General features: G+C 43.0%; 1 protein-coding gene across 1 annotated transcript in view; it reads right to left on the reverse strand.

Moving 5' to 3' along the window:
• Positions 1-2,344, reverse strand: part of LOC135550687 (autism susceptibility gene 2 protein-like) — a 489,505-nt gene extending 487,161 nt beyond the window's left edge. The window contains 1 exon segment of the mRNA XM_064981711.1: positions 2,201-2,344. The gene's annotated coding sequence lies outside the window, so the exon portion shown is untranslated.
• Between the last annotated feature and the right edge of the window lie 20,770 nt (positions 2,345-23,114).

A 23,114-nucleotide genomic window follows, 5' to 3' on the forward strand; every position in this document is an offset into this window, starting at 1 on the left:
TATTGTTAAGATGCATACTTTTATTTTTTTCTGAACTCACTTCACTCGCGCATAAGAGGGAGGTTTGTACTGCTGGTGCTGACACATGCACAGATCAAATACACTGTTGGAACTCCGATTAAGCTGTTTATATGTCCTAATAATTCAAAAGATTGCTCAGAAAACCAGATGTTTTAACCACTGTATGCTTAGGCCTACTTCGATTATGACCTTTCACCGACTAAGATTACTATTTCCATACTCGGCCTAGATAGATTTATAGATTTATAGTAGTCCAGGGGACTGCCGTAATCAGTTTAATATTAATCAGTTAAATTATTAGTGCATGTAAACATACTCAGTGTGTGTTTAAAGTGCTTCTCTACTACTGTCTCTGAAGTCCCCCCCCCTTGGTTTTTCCCTATCCTGTACTTTTAATGAAATAAGCATTTTCTTACATGTATAATGTATGGGTATGTCTTCTATTTGGATTAGCCTATTCCTTTATATGTGTATATTTTAAACATAGGCCTGCTGTGGTTATTAGCTCAGTTTCTTCCAGTACTGTTCACTGCATATAGAACACCAGCTTGCCTGATCATCACACGATTATGTCTCAATTTCCAAAATCACTGTGCTTTAAACAGGTAAATCTAGTATAAACTTCTTAATCACCACAACACTTGCCTTTCAAACACTTCCAATCCCTATACTTTACATTATCTCCACACAGGTGCCGAAAACCTTGATTCAGTTGACACAATAACATTACATTGGTAAATACATGCTTAATCAAGGAATGATGCCAAGGTAGTCTTTTTTTGCAGTGTGCTCATCATTCTGTATGTTTCATTTCAGTCTACACACAACTAACCCTCAAAATGATTTACCACATTCTGATTAGTTGGAGGTGTTCTTTGAATTATATGTCAAATCTATTGTGTATTATGCAATATCTCTACAAGGTTATTCATTCTTATAAAGCACTTGTTTTGTCACAGCATGACATGATATTTTACAATCAAATACATTTTGTCCAATAGATCATCTCATCTAAGCTATATATCTAAACATGTTGATCACAATCTAACCTAGATATTAAATCATTTCTGTCCTTGAGAGTTTGAGATGAGGATTCTGCCAACCAATGCTCACACCTAAACCTAGACTGATGACAAATACTTTTTGACAATCTGGTCCAAAAGCACTTGAACCTTGAGCATCGAAGTTATGTGATCATAGGCTATTTAAAATGATTAACCTATTTACATTTCTCATGCTACAATATAGTATAATGTAACCATAATGGTTTGAGTTTCAGAGAGGCAACATATTCAACAGTTTGTTATCTCAATCATTCCTTCACACATAAATCCATTCTCACTCTTCTAATTTGCTTTGTATGTCAAAGATACAGAGAAAGTGTGCTCTGAATACTACAGGATTATCCAAATCCATTTCCAGATAAAAACGTGTACATGATGACATCCCCAAAATGGTAGCCTATCCATCATTGAATACACCAAACCGTACAGGCATGTTCAAGCCACTCCAAATTCCATCACCCCTCCCAATTCTGCCAGTGAACCGTTCCAGACAGTGGGAACACACCTTGACTAGCTCCATCATCACCAGACACACCATTAGAATCATCTGTCATAGACAACCACCATATCAACTTTGCATTATGTCATTGTCCAATGATTGCAAATCAAGGTGGCATAAACTAGACTAGAAGTGGCAAATGTTACACATCAGCACATTACAATGGCTCGCAAATATTTTCTTATTTGGACGGATGGTGCGTAATAAGGGCGCATCTAAACCATCCAAAATCACAGCCTTGTCTAGAAGTCAAATTCAGTCTTTCCTATAACGGTCCTAAGCCATTTACCAGTCCCCATCCCTTTAAAACCTGATGCCCCGTGCCAGCACTCCTCTAATTACATGCAAAACAGCTATTAAATGATTTACTATAGCTATGCCTCTTCGCCCTCCCTTTTCTCGTTCCTTCCTGTTATCACACTCTATCTCGCTGTCTTCGTTCAGTTTTTTTTGTCTGCTCCCCTGTCAGTAAATCTCACGCTCCGTGGCCAGTCCAGCCCACAACTGCGACTGGCACTGCCTCCTCTCCTGCTCCAGCTCTCCGCTTATTTTCACAACACACAAAGCGAGCCTCTTTTCCTCCAAGACACGTCATGCAAAACCAAGAAAAGCAAACCCTTGAAAGTGGGGACCGTCCGGGCAAGTCGCAGGCATTCGGATACAAATGGTCAATACAAGAGAACAGAAAAGGAAAAATGTAACAAACAAATAAATCCCGCAAGGAAGCAAAGGGGCTCTTCTCTCCCAGTCCGTTCTTCAGTATCTCGGAGAAGGGACCGGGCGCATTGATATGGCGATGCCGCAGTGCCGCTTTACAGGGTATGCGCTTCCTCGGCGCAAATAGTGCTGCATATGGAATCTGGTATGGGTCGTTGTACTAAGGAGAACATGTCTAAACTATCTTATGTAATGTTGTCGTTGAAACTCTGTAATAAGTAATATACATACTTAAATAAATACAAATACATCTTATTGAGTATACACTTAGGCTACTCACCAAAATGCTAGTGCACAAAACACCACTTGTGACGTGATCATTCCTGACAATTCCCACCCTTCTAACCATATAGTCACCCCTATTTAAGATACTCATTATAAATCCTGTAGCCTATCCCAAACAATGTGTACATGAATCATCTCTAAACCCTCCCACCAGCATGCCGATATCCCTAGCTCATAGCTCTCTTGACTATATGGAGTAAAGGCAGACAGACAGGCAGTCAGTCAGCGTTGAGCTTTTTGCTGCTATCACCCAGACACCCATTCAGTGTTATTGACAGAACCATCCTCTGCAGACAGACCATGGACCCAGATGTCAGATTATCACACAGGTTATGTAATAGGGCTGGGTTCTCTTCAGGGAGAGACCAAGGGGCCGTGCATCACCCAGGTGGGTTCTACACATTGGTGGTGGATAAGGTGAGTTTCCCCCTACTATGTAAAGCACTTTGAGTACCTCAGTTGGTAGAAAAACGCTATATAAATCCAATCAATTAATTACTGAATGAACTTACTCTGCTCTGCTGCCCTGTCAAACCCCAGTGAAATAGAACACTGTCCGGGTCTCATTAATCTGTGTCACAAAGCATTTGACTCACCTGAAGTGTTTGGTCATTGGTGGGTCACATATGCTATCACGGTTGGGGATGGTAATCAGGGTAAAGCCAAGATGTCCTTGCAATTCAAATCTAACTGAGTTTTTTAGGGGGAAATACAAATCACATTTCCCTACAGACTAGATAAATGTTGATGAGTAATGAAAACAATGAAATAATAAGTTATCATGGTGAACATTGCAATTACAATATTGAATGTTAGACATTCATGTCATGTAGTTATTTTATGTAGGTCTAAATAAGTCCTTCTCAAATACATTCAATACAAGTCATGTATTCTAGGGCCAATATATACAATGATTGATCCTCCAATGTTTCACGCTTGCGTGGGCTAACCATTAACCACAACCCAAGGATGCTGAAAATCTACCAAGCAACTGCTTCATTATGGCCACAGTAATATATTCAATTGATATTCTACTGCCTATAGAGTCCCAAACATGATTATGCATGGTTGTAGTTATTCCAGATCTATGCAATGTATCATTTGGGTACAACAAAGAATCAATATATTCATACATTATAATGGTAGTAGCAGCTTTTGTCCTAACCTGTGAGAGAGAGAGAGCTATGAAAGCCAAGTGTTGTATTATTCTCCCCGAGGTCTTGAAATGTATTATTTCATTCAGCTGCAATCATGCCAATATTGTTCACACTCTTGATTACCCAAATGTCTAATTTGCCATTTGTAATAGTGCTTAAAGATTTCTCAGTAGTTCCACTTACATATATGAGTACTGAAGTAATTCATGTGTTCCTATGGTTTTTGTATTGATGTTCTGTTCAAGGCTCAAAGCCCCACCCTCCATTTTCAATGAGTGGATCAGTGGAGCCGTTGTCGCCCATGATACCAATTGAACATTTTTGATTTCCTGGTCCAGTCAGTAATGGGCTCTGAATGTTCAAATGGAACCAGCACTGAAAAAAAATCTATTTGTTACAGAAATAAATTAATATGATAAAACGTCAGACTAATTCCAAATCTTGATATTAAAGAGTAAATCACATTAAATGTAATATTATTGGGGATATGGGTATTATTAAATGTAATGAAAACATCATATTACCTTATAATAACATCAATCAGAATAAAGCTCAAAACCACAGCAGTGTGATTATCTCACCAACATGACATGTCTACATGTTGAAAGCTAGCACACAGATACATGGTGGTGGTGTTAGAGTGTGGCGGTAGCAGCGGTGTGGGCTGGTCCTGTGTGAATTAGGGATCAGGAGTGCCAGTTTATTTTTAGCTTGCAGGCGTAATGATGCAGCCAGAGTGTGGCTCAGTACAGTGGTGTGGCTCAAAGAGTGTCCAGTCTGAGAGTGCTTCTATTCCCATCAATGCCCTCTGAGAGGGGGTGCCTCAGCATCCTCCCGGCCACCATCACAGCCCAGCCACCACCGCAGCCCAGCCGTGTTAGAGTAATGCTCCAGGACACTCTATAATTTCTCTATAATTGTGTTTAAATATTAGACATTAGCCATGCTTTCTCTGCAGCACCATGTTTACTCTCAAGTCATCACCCTTTGATGTCAGAACACCTCAAACACATCACTGTCTGTTTTCTTTTTATAGGTCATAAACTAACTTAAAGGTTGTTTAGGAAAAGAAAAGACAGTGTCACGGTCGTGTGGAGAGACGGACCAAGGCACGACGGATGTTGAGTTCCACATATTTATTATAAAGTGAAACTTAGCAAAAATAAAACAACAAATCAATAAACTGACAACGAAACGTGACTACGTGGTGCACATGCACAAAACACAAAATAATATCCCACAAACACAGGTGGGAACAATAACTACTTAAATATGATCCCCAATTAGAGACAATGATTACCAGCTGCCTCTAATTGGGAATCATACAAATCACCAACATAGGAAATAATAACCTAAAACCCCACATAGAAATAATAAACTAGAATTACCCCCAGTCACACCATGACCTACTACAACATAGAGAAACAAAGGCTCTTTATGGTCAGGGAGTGACAGTTCCCCCTGGCTCTGGTGCGGGACGAAGAACCCGCTCATCCCGCGGATCCGCCAGCATGGGGGACGGCGCTGGTGTGGGACGAAGAACCCACTCAGCTCGCGGATCCACCAACTTTGGTGGCGGCTCTGGTGCGGGCCGAAGAACCCGCTCATCCCGCGGATCTGGCCATGGACCCGGGCTGAACACTGTGCCTGGACTGGACCTCGTGTAAAAGAAGGCTCCTGCCCTGGAGCGGGACTGGACGCCGTGCCTGGACAGGGCACTGGCGCAGAGGAAGGCTCCTGCCATGGAGCGGGACTGGACGCCGTGCCTGGACAGGACACTGGCGCAGAGGAAGGCTCCTGCCCTGGACGCCGTGCCTGGACAGGGACTGGCGCAGAGGAAGGCTCCTGCCGCGGGACTGCCTGCCTGGACAGGGCACTGGCGCAGAGGAAGGCTCCTGCCCTGGAGCGGGACTGGACGCGTGCCTGGACAGGGCACTGGCGCAGAGGCGTGCCTGGACAGGGCACTGGCGCAGAGGAAGGCTCCTGCCCTGGAGCGGGACTGGACGCCGTGCCTGGACAGGGCACTGGCGCAGAGGAAGGCTCCTGCCATGGAGCGGGACTGGACGCGTGCCTGGACAGGGCACTGGCGCAGAGGACTGCCGTGCCTGGACAGGGCACTGGCGCAGAGGAAGGCTCCTGCCCTGGAGCGGGACTGGACGCCGTGCCTGGACAGGGCACTGGCGCAGAGGAAGGCTCCTGCCCTGGAGCGGGACTGGACGCCGTGCCTGGACAGGGCACTGGCGCAGAGGAAGGCTCCTGCCATGGAGCGGGACTGGACGCCGTGCCTGGACAGGGCACTGGCGCAGAGGAAGGCTCCTGCCCTGGAGCGGGACTGGACGCCGTGCCTGGACAGGGCACTGGAGGCTCCTGCCCAGGGACACTGGACAGGGGCGCAGAGGAAGGCTCCTGCCCTGGAGCGGGACTGGACGCCGTGCCTGGACAGGGCACTGGCGCAGAGGAAGGCTCCTGCCCTGGCTACAACAGCAAACATACTGTGCTCAACTCTTCTGTCAAGTGCTTCCAGCAATATTACATTTTAAAAGGGGGTTTATTAAAACACATAGAAGTATTAACCCTCAGGTTTACAGCTTACAGTGTATGTTTAATGAACACGATTAACTAAACCGGTCGCCAGAAAAACCAGCATAATATGTAATCAATTTGCAGAAAACTGCATATGCAAACCAACATGTACACATGTACATGTACAATATAGCATTGTGTGTTTGAGAAGGCATAATGAAATCAAAACTGTCTCTTTCTCTTCAGTGATGGAACCACAGCAGATGGTGATAATTAGGTAAATCAGATATACAAATAGATTTATGTCTCACATCTCTCATTAAACTATCGACATTCTCTCTTGATCTGCAAGAATCTCACAAGGTACTGAGACGAGTTGAGTACATTGCAATTTATACAGACATTCCAATGGTATATATGCCACATATACAGCAACAAAGAGCTGCAGAACGCTGGATGGAATGGGCTCATGTCTTTGCCCCAAAGCCCTCTTTCTAAGCCCGGTAATAGCCACTATTATTTCCACTGTGTACACCCTAGTCTTTATAAATGCCTCTCGCTCTGCTCTGTAACCATGCAGAACTACATGCTGTACTGTTGAGCATCATCAATGTTGCTCTGGGTATACACACTCTGCCAATACTATATACTGTTATTAATATAGGCTGGTGATTTGAGTGGTTAAATCACAGAGTGGTGAAGCCTAATATTTATAATTAATGACTAACTACTAGTCCCTTAAGGCCTAACGAGTGCCTAATTCCCTTATACTGCATGTTAACACATGAGGAGTTGATAGCTAATTAACAGCTAATAAGAGCCTTATGACCCATTGTTGAAGTGGTGATGAATTATGAATGGTATTAAGTGTTACTGAATGGTGTTTCTATGTATGGCTCAAGGGGAGACGATGTGTACTGTACATGAGGATCCTCTATGCATTTGACCTTAGAGTGAATGTCTATCTAAATGTAACCTTTCGTATTACCCTAGATTCAGTCACACCCCTAAAACCAAAAAACATTTGTAACAAGAAAATTAGCTCCATGGTATGCAGAAAATACCCGAGCCCTGAAGCAAGCTTCCAGAAAATTGGAATGGAAATGGCGTTCCACCAAACTGGAAGTCTTCCGACTAACTTGGAAAAACATTATCGTGCAATATCGAAGAGCCCTCACTGCTGCTTGGTCATCCTATTGTAGGAGAAATAGAATAATCCAACATTTGTTTTTGATAGTGTCACAAAGCTAACTTAAAAGCAGCCTTCCCTAAAAGAAGATGGCTTTCACTTCAGCAGCGATGAATTTGTCACAATTTGTCACATACACAAGGTTAGCAGATGTTAATGCAAGTGTAGCGAAATGCTTGTGCTTCTAGTTCAAACAGAACAATAATATTTAATAAGTCATCTAACAATTCCCCAACTACGTAATACACACAAATCTAAAGGGGTGAATGAGAATATGTACATGTAAGTATATGGATGAGCGATGGCAGAGCAGCATAGGCAAGGTGCAATAGATGGTATAAAATACACTATATACATGTGATATGAGTAATGTAAGATATTTAAACATTATTAAAGTGCCATTATTTAGAGTGCATTGTATAAAGTGACTAGTGATCCAATTATTAAAGTGGCCAGTGATTGGGTCTCAATGTAGGCAGCAGCCTCTCTGAGTTAGTGATTGCTGTTAGCAGTCTCATGAACTCATGAACTTCTTTGACGAAAAGTGTTTTTTCAACCACTCCACAAATTTCTTGTTAACAAACTATAGTTTTGGCAAGTCGATTAGGACATCTACTTTGTGCATGACACAAGTAATTTCTCTTCAATTGTTTATAGACAGAATATTTCACATGTAATTTGCTGTATCACAATTCCAGTGGGTCAGAAGTTTATATACACTAAGTAGACTGTGCCTTTAAACAGCTTGGAAAATTCCAGAAAATGATGTAATGGCCTTAGAAGCTTCTGATAGGCTAATCAACAACATTTGAGTCAATTAGAGGTGTACCTGTGGATGTATTTCAAGGACTACCTTCAAACTCAGTGCCTCTTTGCTTGACATCATGGGAAATTCAAAATAAATCAGCCAAGACTCCAGAAAAACAATTACAGACCTCCACAAGTCTGGTTCATCCTTGGAAACAATTTCCAAACGCCTGAAGGTACCACGTTTATCTGTACAAACAATAGTACACAAGTATAAACACCATGGGACCACGCAGCCATCATACCGCGGCAGGTAGCCTAGTGGTTTGAGCGTTGGACTAGTAACCGAAAGGTTGCAAGATCTATTCCCTGAGCTGACAAGGTCAAAATATGTTGTTCTGCCCCTGAAAAAGGCAGTTAACCAAATGTTTCTAGGCCGTCATTGAAAACAAGAATTTGTTCTTAAATGACTTGCCTAGTTAAATAAAGGTTAAAAAAAATACTGCTCAGGAAGGAAACGCGTTCTGTCTCCTAGAGATGAACGTACTTTGGTACGAAAAGAGCAAATCAATCCCAGAACAACAGTGGAGATGCTGGAGGAAACAGGTACAAAAGTATCTATATCCACACTAAAACGAGTCCTATATCGACATAACCTGAAAGGCAACAAGGAAGAAGCCACTGCTCCAAAGCCGCCATAAAAAAGACAGATTAAAGTTTGCAACTGCACATGGGGACAAAGATCGTACTTTTTGGAGAAATGTCCTCTAGTCTGATAAAACAAAAATAGAACTGTTTGCATCATTATGCTTGGAGGAAAAAGGGGGAGGCTTGCAAGCCGAAGAACACCATCCTAACAATGAAGCTTGGGGGTGGCAGCATCATGTTGTGGGGGTGCTTTGCTGCAGGAGGGACTGGTGCACTTCACAAAATAGATGGCATCATGAGGGACGAAAATTATGTGGATATATTGAAGCAACATCTCAATACATCAATCTGGAAGGTAAAGCTTGGTCGCAAATGGTTCTTCCAGATGGACAATGACCCCAAGCATACTTCCAAAGTTGTGGCATAATGGCTTAAGGACAACAACGTCAAGGTATCACAAAGCCCTGACCTCAATCCTATAGACAATTTGTGGGCAGAACTGAAAAAGAGTGTGAGCAAGGAGGCCTATAAATCTGACTCAGTTACACCAGCTCTGTCAGGAGTAATGGGCCAAAATTCACCCAACTTATTGTGGGAAGCTTGTGGAAGGAAACCCAAAACTTTTGACCCAAGTTAAACCATTTAAAGGCAATGCTACCAAATACAAATTGAGTGTATGTAAACTTCTGACCCACTGGGAATGTGATGAAATAAATAAAAGCTGAAATAAATAATTCTCTCTACTATTATTCTGACATTTCACATTCTTAAAATAAAGTGGTGATCGTAACTGACGTAAGACAGGGAATTTTTACTAGGATTAAATATCAGGAATTATGGAAAACAGAGTATAAATATATTTGGCTAAGGTGTATGTAAACTTCCGACTTCAACTGTATATTGAATCACCCATTCCTCTTAAAAATGTTAGAGAAAGCTGCCGCGCAGCAACTCACTGCGCCCCAGTCTGGTTTTTGACCCCATCATAGCACTGAGACTGCACACGTGAAGGTGGTCAATTACCTTTTAATGGCGTCAGACCAAGGCTTTGAATCTGTCCTCGTGCTCCTAGACATTAGTGATGCTTTTGACACCATCGATCACCACATTATTTTGGTGAAATTTTAAACCCTAATTGGTGTACACGGATAAGTTCTTGCCTGTTTTAGATCTTATCTGTCTGAAAGATATCAGTTCGTCTCTATGGATGGTTTATCCTCGGACAAATCAATTGAAAATTTGGTGTTCCTAAAGGTTCCATTTTAAAACCACTATTATTATCATTATATATTCTACCCATTGGTGATGTCATTCGGAAACACTGTCAAATTACACTGCTATGCGGACGATACACAGCTGTACATTTCGAAGAAATATGGTGAAGCCTCAAAATTGCTTACTCTGGCAGCCTGTGTTTCAGACATAAGGACGTGTATGGTGGTAAATGTTTTACTTTTAAACAAAACAGAGATGCTTGCTATAGGTCCTAAGAAGCAAAGAGATCTGCTGTTGGATCTGACAATTAATCTTGATGCTTGTACAGTCATCTCAAATAAATCTATGAAGGACATCGGCGTTACTCTTGACCCTGATCTCTCTTTTGACAAACATATCAGGAATATTTCAAGGGCAGCTTTTTCCCATCTTCGTAACAAAAATCAGAAAACTTTCGCAAAAAAATTATCCAGAAAAGCTCATGCATGCTTTTGTCACTTCTAGATTAGACTACTGCAACGCTCTACTCTCCATCTACCAGGATAAAGCACTAAATAAACTTCAGTTAGTGCTAAACACGGCTGCTAGAATCTTGACTAGAACCCAAAACTTTGATCATATTACTCCAGTGCTAGCCTCTCTACATTGGCTTACTGTTAAGGCTAGGGCTGTTTTCAAGATTTTACTGATAACCTACAAAGCATTACATGGGCTTGTTCATACCTGTCTCTCCAATTCGGTCCTGCCGTACATACCTACAAGACGCAGGCCTCCTTATTGTCCCTAGAATTTCGAAGCAAACAGCTGGAGGCAGGGCTTTATCGTTTGGAGCAAAACTTTGATGGAATGGTCTGCCCCTATTACCAGGCTGAGTCACTGGCTTACTAGTGCTCTTCCATGTCGTCCATAGGAGGGGTGCATCACATGAGTGGGTTGAGTCACTGACGTGATCTTCCTGTCCGGTTTTGCTCCCACTGGGCTTGTGTGGTGGAGGAGATCTTTGTGAGCTTTACTCAGCCTTGTCTCAGGGTAGTAAGTTGGCAAAGTGGGTGGGGTTATATCTTGACTGATTGGCCCTGTCTGGGGGTTACCTTTATTTTAACACATATTAAGACATATACAAATGTGCCCTGTATATACAGCAGAAATATACACATTATAACCAACCTATATTCACACATTGAAATATAAAAACACAGTCATGGGAAGCAGAAATTGAACCAGAGAAACATGAACCAGAGAAACATTTACATTCCTCCACAAACAAGTCTCCAATCAATACTTTAAATTGCCTGAACGGCACCAGAACATCTAGATGAAATATATTTTTTATCTTGTTCCAGCAATGCGGTGCATTAAAACTAAAAGCAGATTTACCTAGCGCGGTAGGGACCCTATGAACCTCAATAGTTAACCAATCCTATGATCGAAATAGGTAACTCATGTCTATACTTCAACAGCAAAGTTAGATAAAACGCAAGTTTGTGAAGTAGACCCTTGTAAACAAAAAGGAAGTAATGTAGAGATCTACGAGTCTTTAGCGAAGTCCAGACAACCTTTTAATACAGGATGTAGTGATGATTATCAAAAACATCACCTGTAACAAAACCAAGGGCTCTAGGGTAGATGGCTTGCAAAGGTTTAAGAGTAGTAGCAGCTGCACGTTGATAAATAATGTCACCATAATCAAGAACAGATTAAAAGGTTGACTGAATAATCTGCGTCCTACTGCTTAGAGAAAAGCACAATCTGTTTCTGTAGAAAAAGACAACTTTAAGTCTTAGTTATGAACGCAACATGTGAAGTGTTGGTCACATGTTTCATGAACTGAACTAAAAGATCCCAGAAATGTTCCATATGCACAAAAAGCATATTTCTCTCAAATGTTGTGCACACATTTGTTTACATCCCTGTTAGTGAGCATTTCTCCTTTGCCAAGATAATCCATCCACCTGACAGGTGTAGCATATCAAGAAACTGATTAAACAGCATGATCATTACACAGGTTCACCTTGCGCTGGGGACAATAAAAGCCACTCTAAAATGTGCAGTTTTGTCACACAACACAATAATTTATTTTTATTTTACCTTTATTTAAACAGGAAGGGCTCATTGAGATTTGAAATATTTTTTTCAAGAGCGTCCTGGCCAAGATAGGCAGCAACAAGACTTTACATAATTACAGACAGACGACATGAAAAACTACAGGTTACCTATTAAAAACAACATAGAATTCACATGAGTATAACAAAATAATGAAACAGAAAATAAAAAAAAATCAATGATTTAAAAACACCATTCGGGACAAGTTCTTCCAGTTTAAAAGTATTTTGTAAGGCGTTCCAAGCCGATGGAGCAGAGGACTGTATATAAAAGCTCTTTTAACAAATTCAGTTCGGACATTTGGAACAGTTAGCAGGATAAAGTCCTGTAAATGAAGAGAGTACCCACCACATTTCTGAACAATAAAAATGGCCAAATAAAATGGTAGTAAACCCCAAATGGCTTTGAAAATAAAAGTATACCAGTGACTGAGCCCACGATTGACTAGAGAAGGCCAGCCAACCCTGGTATACAAAGTGCAGTGGTGTGTAAGGGTTTTTCAGTTTAAAATGCATCTCAATGCTCCATGGTAAATGGTGCCAATTGCATGCTCCGAAAGACCTACGCTCAACAATCTCTGCCTCAGTATAGCATGATCAACTGTATCAAAGGCCTTAGAGAGATCAATAAAAAGTGAGACACAGTGCTGTTTTTTGTCAAGGGCTTCAGTGATAAAATTTAAAACCTTTATGGCTGCTGTAATTGTGCTACGCTTCTTTTGAAGCCCTATTGGTACATTGGTAATGTCACGCCCTGGTCGAAGTATTTTGTGTTTTTCTTCATTTATTTGGTCAGGCCAGGGTGTGGCATGGGGTTTTGTATGTGGTGTGATTTGTATTGGGATTGTAGCTCAGGGGGGTTTTCTAGATAAGTCTATGGCTGTCTGAAGTGGTTCTCAATCAGAGGCAGGTGTTTATCGTTGTCTCTGATTGGGAACCATATTTAGGCATTCATATTCTTTGAGTGTTTTGTGGGTGATTGTCCTATTGTCCTTATGTCCTTAGTGTCCGTTGTGTATTAGTTTGCACGAGTATTAGACTGTTTCAGTTTTCGTTATGTTTATTGTTTTTGTAGTGTTTGTATTTGGATTCGTGTTGCTTCAGTTTATTAAACATGGATCGCAATCTACATGCCGCATTTTGGTCCGACTCTCCTTCACACCTAGAAAACCGTAACAGAATCACCCACCACAACAGGACCAAGCGGCGTGTCAACAGGCAGGAGCAGCAGGAGAAGCAACAGAGGCAGCAGCAGCAGCAACAGCAGCAGTGGGAGAGGCTGCATTATTTGGATAAATGGACTTGGGAGGAGATCCTTGACGGCAAAGGACCCTGGGAACAGCCTGGAGAATATCGCCGCCCCAAGGAAGAACTGGAGGCAGAGGAAGCAGAGAGGCGCTGGTATGAGGAGGCAGCACGGCGACGCGGATGGAAGCCCGAGAGTCAGCCCCAAAAATGTCTTGGGGGGGGGGGGCTCAGGGAGAGTGTGGCAGAGTCAGGAGTCAGACCTGAGCCAACTCTCCCTGTTTATCGTGAGGAGCCAAGGAGGAGACCAGAACCAGAGCCGGTGTTGGAGGTGAGCGAAGCAGAGACTGTGAAGGAGTTAATGGGGAAATTGAAGGAGAGAGAAATGAGGGAGTTGCTGTGTTGGTACTTTAACCATGGAATTCGCCCGACGGAGCGTGTCGGGGATTTGATAGCACCTGGGTCAGCGCTTCATACTCGTCCTGAGGTGCGTGTTAGTCGGCTGGTGAAGATTGTGCCAGCCTCACACACCAGGCCTCCTGTGCACCTCCCTAGCCTTGCACGTCCTGTGCCAGCCCTGCTCTCAAGATATCCAGTACGCCTTCACGGTCTAGCCCATCCTGTGCCACCTCCACACACCAGCCCTCCGGTGGCAGCTCCAGTCAGCATGGAGCAGCCAGATCGGTCAGTCTGCCAGGGTCAGCCAGACTCTTCCAGATCTGCCAGTCAGCCAGACTCTTCCAGATCCATCAGTCTGCCAGGATCTGCCAGTCAGCCAGACTCTTCCAGATCCGCCAGTCAGCCAGACTCTTCCAGATCCGTCAGTCTGCCAGGATCTGCCAGTCAGCCAGACTCTTCCAGATCTGCCAGTCAGCCAGACTCTTCCAGATCTGCCAGTCAGCCAGACTGAGTGGAGAGCCATACTCTCTGACCGCAACAATATCTAGGACTCTTGGTCCTACGCTAGCGGCCCTCACAGTCTGCGCCCTATTACGGCAAAGTGCCGAGCCCTGACCCCCTTCCAGGTGCGCTCGCAACGCTGGACAAAAGCCTGAGCGGAGGGAACGCAGGACTCGGCGAGCTGAGATAGCGGAGGCTGGTACCCGAGGCTACACTGAAAAGGGGATAGACCGGTAGCAGACGAGGGAAGCGAGTTGTGGGCGTACTCTGCCCAGGGGAGCTGTTCTGACCAAGACGCAGGGTTACGAAAAGAAAGACGAAATGCGACCAACAGTGCTTCCAGATCTGCCAGTCAGCCAGACTCTTCCAGATCCACCAGTCAGCCAGACCCTTCCAGATCCGCCAGTCAGCCAGGATCTGCCAGAACCGCCAGCCAGCCAGGATCTGCCAGATCCAACTACCTGCCTGAGCTTCCTCTCAGTGCTGAGCTTCCTCTCAGTCCCGAGTTGCCCCTCAGTCCCGAGTTGCCCCTCAGTCCCGAGTTACCCCTCAGTCCCGAGTTGCCCCTCAGTCCCGAGCTGCCCCTCAGTCCCGAGCTGCCCCTCAGTCCCGAGCTGCCCCTCAGTCCAGTGGTGTTCTGGGTGAGGACTACTAGGCCATGGTCGGCGGCGAGGGTGGACTATCTAAGGACGCGAAGAGGAGGGACTAAGACTTTGATAGAATGGGGTCCACGTCCCGCGCCGGAGCCGTCACCATGGACAGACGCCCACCCGGACCCTCCCCTGTGGTTTTTGGTGTGCGTCCGGGAGTCCGCACGAGAAAGGGACAGAGGCGGCATGAAAAATGCACTTCTCAGCCTTCACATAAAGACAGTTCTCCAAAAGGCGCTGGAGGACGCGTACTTGGGGGTCAAAGTGCCCTAATGGAGTGTTAACGCCGTCTTCCACTCGTCCCCTCCCTGATGCGCACGAGATGGTAGGCGTTACGAAGGGGCTCCCTGCAGGATCTCGAAGGCTGAAGACATAAGAGGAAGCGGATAACGATTCTTAACTGTTATGGTGGGGGAGACTATGGTACGAAACCGACAAATAATCTCGCCTTACGCGTGGGGAATGGGGGGGTCCGTTGTGTATTAGTTTGTGTATTAGTCTGCACAAGTATTAGGCTGTTTCGGTTTTTGTTACGTTTATTGTTTTTGTAGTGTTTGTATTTGGATTCGTGCTGCTTCAGTTTATTAAACATGGATCGCAATCTACACGCCTCATTTTGGTCCGACTCTCCTTCACACCTAGAAAACCGTAACAGGTAAAATAGAGTTAGTATATAAAAACTATTTTAGCTGTTCACTAACAAGGGTTTCAAGTAATTTCACCAGGGGTGACAGCTTTGAGATTGGCTTATAATTATTTAAAAGAGTTGGATCTTCCCCCTTTTAAACGTGTTAGGACAAATGCTGATTTACAGATCTTTGGAATTTCATTACATTCCAGGGTTAGATTGAACATATATGTAAGTGGTTCAGCTATGAAATCAGCTGCCAGTTTTAAGAAGCAGGTATCAAGAAGATCAGGACCTGCAGACTTTCTCTGATCTAAGGATTTCAGGGCTTCATGTACCACTTGCACTGAGAATGGCAAAAAGCTAAAAGTTTGACCAGCTTTCACTGGTTCATCCACACAGGGTCAAACAGCCTACCAGATGATACAAAGTGCTCATTGAAACAATTCAGCATTTCAGTTTTGTCATATACAGCAATAGCAGTCCTTCAATACACATGACGGTAAACCATTAACATTACTGTTACCAGACATAGACTTAATAGCCTTTCAAAAACCTTCTAGGGTCATTCACATTATCAGTGGTAACAGACATAAAATATTCAGACTTGGCCTTCCTGAGAAGAAAATAACACTTGTTTCGTAGCTGCCTAAAAAGAAGCCAATCAGCATCAAAACACTATTTCCTTGCTTTAGCCCAGGCTAGATTATGTTTGTGAATAACACAAGACAGCTCAGAGGAAAACCATGGATTATCCCGCCCTTTAACCCTGAACCTGCAGAATGGGGCATGTTTGTTTACTATTTGGAAAAAAAACACAATAAAATAATTTCCAGGCAGTTTCCACATCAGGAATAAACAAAATCTTGCTCCAGTCAAAATAAAACAAATCATGAAAGAAAGCCTGCTCATTCAAACTCTTAAAATGTATTTCTAACAGAAACAACAGCGCAATGATCACTTAAATCGATACAAATATCATTACAACCAACCGCAGAATATTTATTGGGAACATTTGTCAATATCAAATCAATCAGGGTAGATTTCTCTGGACATTTGAGATTTGGGCGGGTGGGTGAGTTAATCAACTGGGTAAGATTCATAGAATTACAAAACATTTTAAAATCATCAGACACCATCTTTAACCAACACCAGTTGAGCTCACCAGTCAAGAAAATTTAGTCTTTACATTCACTACCGTTAAAAAGTTTTGGGTCACTTAGAAATGTTCTTGTGTATGAAAGAAAAGCACATTTTTTTGTCCATTAAAATAACATCAAATTGATCAGAAATACAGTGTAGACTTTGTTAATGTTGTAAATGACTATTGTAGGTGGAAGCAGCAGTTTCTTTAATGGAATTTCTACATAGGTGTACAGAGGCCCATTATCAGCAACCATCACTCCTGTGTTCCAATGGCACGTTGTGTTAGCTAATCTAAGTTTATCATTTTAAAAGGTTAATTGATCATTAGAAAACCCTTTTGCAATTCTGTTAGCATAGCTGAAAACTGTTGTACTGATTAAAGAAGCAATACAACTGGCAATAACTTCTTTAGACTAGTTGAGTATCTGGAGCATCAGCATTTGTAGGTTTGATTACAGGCTCAAAATGGCCAGAAACAAAGACCTTTCTTCTGAAATTCGTCAGTCTATTCTTGTTCTAAGAAATGAAGGCTATTCCATGTGAGAAACTGCCAAGAAACTGAAGACCTCGCACAATGCTGTCTGCTACTCCCTTCACAGTACAGCGCAAACTGTCTCTAACCAGAATAGAAAGAGGAGTGGGAGGCCCCGGTGCACAACTGAGCAAGAGGACAAGTACATTACAGTGTCTAATTTGAGAAACAGACACCTCACAAGTCCTCAACTGGCAGCTTCATTAAATAGTACCCGCAAAACACCAGTCTCAACGTCCACAGTGGAGGCGACTCCGGGATGCTGGCCTCTGTGTTCTTTTGCCCATCTTAATCTTTTCTCTTTATTGGCCAGTCTGAGATATGGCTTTTTCTTTGCAACTCTGCCTAGAAGGCCACCATCCCGGAGTGGCCTCTTCACTGTTGACGTTGAAAATGATTTATAGTGGACCACATTGAAAAACGGAATTAATCTTTGACACAACTCTGCCACAAACTATTCTTAGTCCCTTGATGCAGATATACCAAGCCATCATCTGACAATCCACCATTAAGAGTAATGTCCTTTTTATTGAACCCTGTGACCCCTCCTTTAAGGAATATCTGACCCCTGTTTAACGCTGTTGTGAAGTCAGTCAATTTCTCCAAATTAACCAAATTATATTGAGCATTTTTTCCTCCTTTTCTCTTTTCATCTCTTCTCCTCCCATTTCCTGCGAAAATACTTCCCCTCCCTCACAGCCTTCCCTCCTGAGACACAGTGGCAATCTGGCATTCTGCAGTATCTGACTCAGGATGGCACTGAAGTGGATAATTGTAAGTGCACTCTGTTGTCATGCAAAGCTCATTTATCTTGATAAAGAAGAAAGCTTCATCTTGAGGATACTTCTGTAAATTACCGGCACAGTAAACTAAACAGCTCTGTTGAGAAACAGATACATTTACAGCAAAAGGCTCATCTACAGTGCTGTATTGTCTGTGCCTGCAGACACACTGAGACACGCTGAGACACACTGACTGAGCCTCTACAGATGGAGATGGATCTGCAGGTTTCTCACCAGCATCAGAATGAGCATAGAAGTCTCTTGGGGAACCTGACTGGGAAAACCAACTGACATCTGTTGAGTGTTTTGTGTTATTTTAAGTTTTGTATTGCTGAAACCAATTCTAGTAGTGGAATCAGATGTGCTTGTCTGCGGGGTACACACATAATGTGTAGCTTCTAGGAATCACATTATTATCCATAGTATTGATGTCAAATGGAACAACCAAAGACATGGTTCTGGATTTTGTAAGATTTTCTCTGATGTTTACAGAACAACTGGTGTTGTGAGATTAGGATATCAGGATCCAATGATGCTGTGAGATTAGGATATCAGGATTCAATGATGCTGTGAGATTAGGATATCAGGATTCAAGGATGCTGTGAGATTAGGATATCAGGATTCAATGATGCTGTGAGATTAGGATATCAGGATTCAATGATGCTGTGAGATTAGGATATCAGGATTCAATGATGCTGTGAGATTAGGATGTCAGGATTCAAGGATGCTGTGAGATTAGGATATCAGGATTCAAGGATGCTGTGAGATTAGGATATCAGGACCTGTTTAGACAAAGTAATTGTAACGGTAGAGCAAAGGATCGCAATATATGGGAAAATAATGGCTGCAGTATTTCTGCCATAATGGTTACACGGTGCATGGAATGCTAAGGCGTAAATGTATGAAGCGTGTTTTCTTATTTTAAATGTCCTTGTGCTGTACTTGTCTCAATGTATATGTATTATGTCATGTTTTATGTTTAGTATGAACCCTAGGAAGTGTAACTGCTGCTTCAGCAGTATCAAAAAAAACAAAAAAAAGTTTACAAAAACAACTACTATTTGGTGGTAGTGTGGGTACAGTGGGATGAATCAAGGAACAGAGTGATCAGAGTGATCTCTATCATCCATACATGATCATGATTGCATTTCTGATATTTTGTAGTGGCTGGATGATAAAGACCTGTTTGGTTCCCCCAAACATTATCAATTAGAGTTTAACTTTAGGGTTTAAATATTCACGTTGACCTTTGGTGACCTTTAGATGTCAGACCTCAAGTAACATCAGGCTTCGACCAAAGATAGCACCAGATCATCCTTTTGATCCTTATCTTTTCAAATCCTGGGGAACAATGCTTCTCCATTATGGAAATATAAACTATGTAGTCTCTCGTGAGAGACTGCATTTGGCTCTGGGTGATGACATTATTATCTTCCTGGAACCCTTCTAGTGAGTGATTTGTGAGGTTAGTGTTTGTGAGGTTAGTGTCTAACAATTTCCATATTTATAACATACATGTGTGTTTATAAGCACCTAATGAAAAACTACCTTGTAAATGTACTGTCACCCACAAGATCATTTTGGATGAAGTGGGCACCTTCCATCATGGTATTACCACTGTATGTGAGCCTGTAAATAATGGTTGTAAAACGTTTTCATCTCCAATAATGCAAGTGGGCGATCCAGGGCAGGCAAGTACCAGACAAATTAGGATGAAATTAAGTCATAGTATTCATTCCGTTCACCTTTCTCTGACTGTACCGCACACACTCACCCACCCAATTCTGCCCGAGAAACATTGCAACCCCAGCCCACAGGTCCCTTCCCCCTGCAAACAATTTTTTGGTCATTTTGTCTTTTACAATCCACTTAATTTGGAGGCTTACAAATTCTATTAGCGTGATCCTGTGTGTGCGGTGCTGTGGGAGAGGGGGAGAGCAGAGCGGCATCGCAGGGGAAACGAGACCCTAATACTAATAAATGAGCGCGCGACTTTGCCTTTGCTTCTCTCGCCCTGTGGGATGAGAGGGAGAGAGGACTGAGTAATTGGAAAATATCCCTGCCTCGTATTCCAGAGAGATCTCCCCGCACCATAACTAACCTCCCTCCTCTGTCCCGCCCCTCCTCCCCTCGACTGCACAATGAGATATTCTGTTCTTCTTTTTGTTTCATAAAAGGAACAATTAGCAGAGTTTGAGGAGGAGTTTGTGTGTGTGTGTTTGTGCGAGGGTGCGTGTCTGTTTGTGTCTCTATGTGTGTTTTGTTTCTAGGACGAACGAGGGAACAGAAAATATTTGTGCACCCTTCTTTTATATCATGCATGGATGGGGGTGATGGTGATGGGGGGAGGGTCTACATGCACCCCAGCCTGCTACATGCTGCCTCTGTCTCTGCCTCCTGCCTGTGTTGTGTTTGTACACTCACTGAACACACTGAACACATGCCCTCGGCTAATAGGACCTGATGCAATCGAGCCACTCAGCCGACACCCACTCAGCCAACACCCATAGTTGTAGTGAAAATTCAATACTTTTTTTGTTTTGTTGTTGGTATCATCTGGATGTACACACTTCTGAATGGTTTCTGTTCATGTGTTATGGATTCTTAAATATAGAATTGACCCAGTTTTAGTATAGTTTTAGTATATTCAGTACTTCAGCTTCAGTGATTCAGTTTTTTATCTTAGTTGATTGAACTTGGCGGTTGAAATAACCCATGCTATTTGCTCACTATTGAGTTATGGACAATATGGTAATATATTGAATAAATAGAACAATTGTAATAGTCTGCATGTGCTTCATTCTATAATGCAGAATGTTGGGAGGAAGAAAGAGATTAAAACATAATTAAAAATGACTGAGTTTTTAGGTCAACCGTCATCCTCAATATCCACGATGCAATCAACACAGTTGAAGGTAAACACAAGAGGAGGAGAGGTTTTTTGTGTTTTTTTCAGCGGGTTTTTTTCTCCTTGTTACATTTTTATCTCAGGCTATATTTGGAAGCTGTCTTGGTCTATTTGCACAGATGACAGATATGGAAAACACTCCTCTGTGCCGGGACTAAGACGAAGTTGAAAAGCACACAGCATAAGTGTATCAATTTATCTATGGAAATGAAAGAAAAATGGCACACACATTTGAAAATATGATTTCTTAGAGCTGGAGTTGTCTAGTGAAAGTCCACTATCAGCATACCATATGTAGAATACAGTTCATAGAAAGGGTTCAAAACAAACTCAAATCAATTCTTAACTATGAGTTACAGTGCTTGGCAATACAACTATTACAGTAGATTATATATCGTCCATCTGTGTTCTCCTCCTTCTGTTCCCATTTATTCTCATACTGACCGGTGGATTTGAAATGCAAATGTGATTGATTGTTTGAACCAGGGGAAGTAACATGAGAAAAGAGAATTTAGACAGGCCCCATATATTAAAAGCAGGAGAATTTCTCAGTATGCCTGTTAATGTCACTGGTACAGGCTTCAGTGTGATCAATCATATTGATTCATATGGGTGACAACTAGGTCTTTATAGAGCATACTTCATTTTATGTAATGGAAAATCATTGTAGAGTCCATGGCATTTGCAAGTGCAAGACTGTGTAATCTGATCTGATTACTGTACTAATCCAATTATTCCATATACAGTACCAGTCAAAAGTTTGGACACACATACTCATTCAAGGGTTTTTCTTTATTTTCACTATTTTCTACTTTGTAGAATAATAGTGAATACATCAAAACTATGAAATAACACATATGGAATCAAGTAGTAACCCCAAAAAGTGTTAAACAAATCAAAATATATTTTATATTTGAGATTCTTCAAAGTAGCCACGCTTCGCATTGATGACAGTGTCACGCCCTGGTCAAAATATATTATGTTTATTCTTCATTTATTCGGTCAGGCCAGGGTGTGACATGGGTTATTGTGGTGTGTTTTTGTCTTGGGGTTTTGTGGGATGTCTAGCGTTAGTCTATGGCTGCCTGAGGCGGTTCTTAATCAGAGTCAGGTGATTATCGTTGTCTCCTGATTGGGAACCATATTTAGGCAGCAATATTCTTTGTGTGTTTCGTGGGTGATTGTCCTTAGTGTCCTTGTTCCTGTCTCTATGTTAGTTTACACTACTATAGGCTGTTTCGGTTTTCGTTACGTTCTTTTTGTTTTGTAGTATTTGTATTGATTCGTGTTTTACGTTTTTTCATTAAACATGGATCGCAATCAACACGCTGCATTTTGTTCCGACTCTCCTTCGCCTACAGAAAACCGTTACAGAATCACCCACCGCAAACGGACCAAGCAGCGTGTTAACAGGCAGGTGCAGCGAAAGGAGGAATGGACATGGGAAGACGTTTTGGATGGCAAAGGTTGTTACACTTGGGAGGAGATACTGGCTGGAAGAGATCGCCTCCCATGGGAACAGGTGGAGGCACTTAGGAGAGCAGAGGCAGCCGGAGAGAGGAGCCGGCGATATGAGGGAACACGGTTGGCAAGGAAGCCCGAGAGTCAGCCCCAAAAATGTCTTGGGGGGGGCTCAAAGGGAGTAGGGCTACGCCAGGTAGGAGACCTGTGCAAACTCCCTGCGCTTACTGGGGGGCTAGAGAGACCGGGCAGGCACCGTGTTATGCAGTGGTGCGCACGGTGTCCCCAGTGCAGGTGCATAGCCCGGTGCGGTATATTCCAGCTCCTCGTATCGGCCGGGCTAGAGTGGGCATCGAGCCAGGTAAGGTTGGGCAGACTCGGTGCTCAAGAGCTCCAGTGCGCCTGCACGGTCCGGTCTACCCTGTACCACCTCCACACCCCAGCCCTCCGGTGGCAGCTCCCCGCACCAGGCTTCCTGTGCGTGTCCTCGGCCCAGTACCACCAGTGCCAGCACCACGCATCAGACCTACTGTGCGCCTCGTCTGTTGAGCGTAGCCAGAGCCTTCCTCCTCTCCTGCGTTGCCGGAGCCTCCCGCCTGTTCAGCGCTCCCGAAGCCTTTCTCCTCTCCAGCGCTGCCGGAGTCTCCCGCCTGTTTAGCGCAGCCGAAGCCTTTCTCCTCTCCAGCGCTGCCGGA

Source organism: Oncorhynchus masou, chromosome 12 (assembly GCF_036934945.1).
Source record: "Oncorhynchus masou masou isolate Uvic2021 chromosome 12, UVic_Omas_1.1, whole genome shotgun sequence".
Taxonomy (NCBI): Eukaryota; Metazoa; Chordata; class Actinopteri; order Salmoniformes; family Salmonidae; genus Oncorhynchus; species Oncorhynchus masou.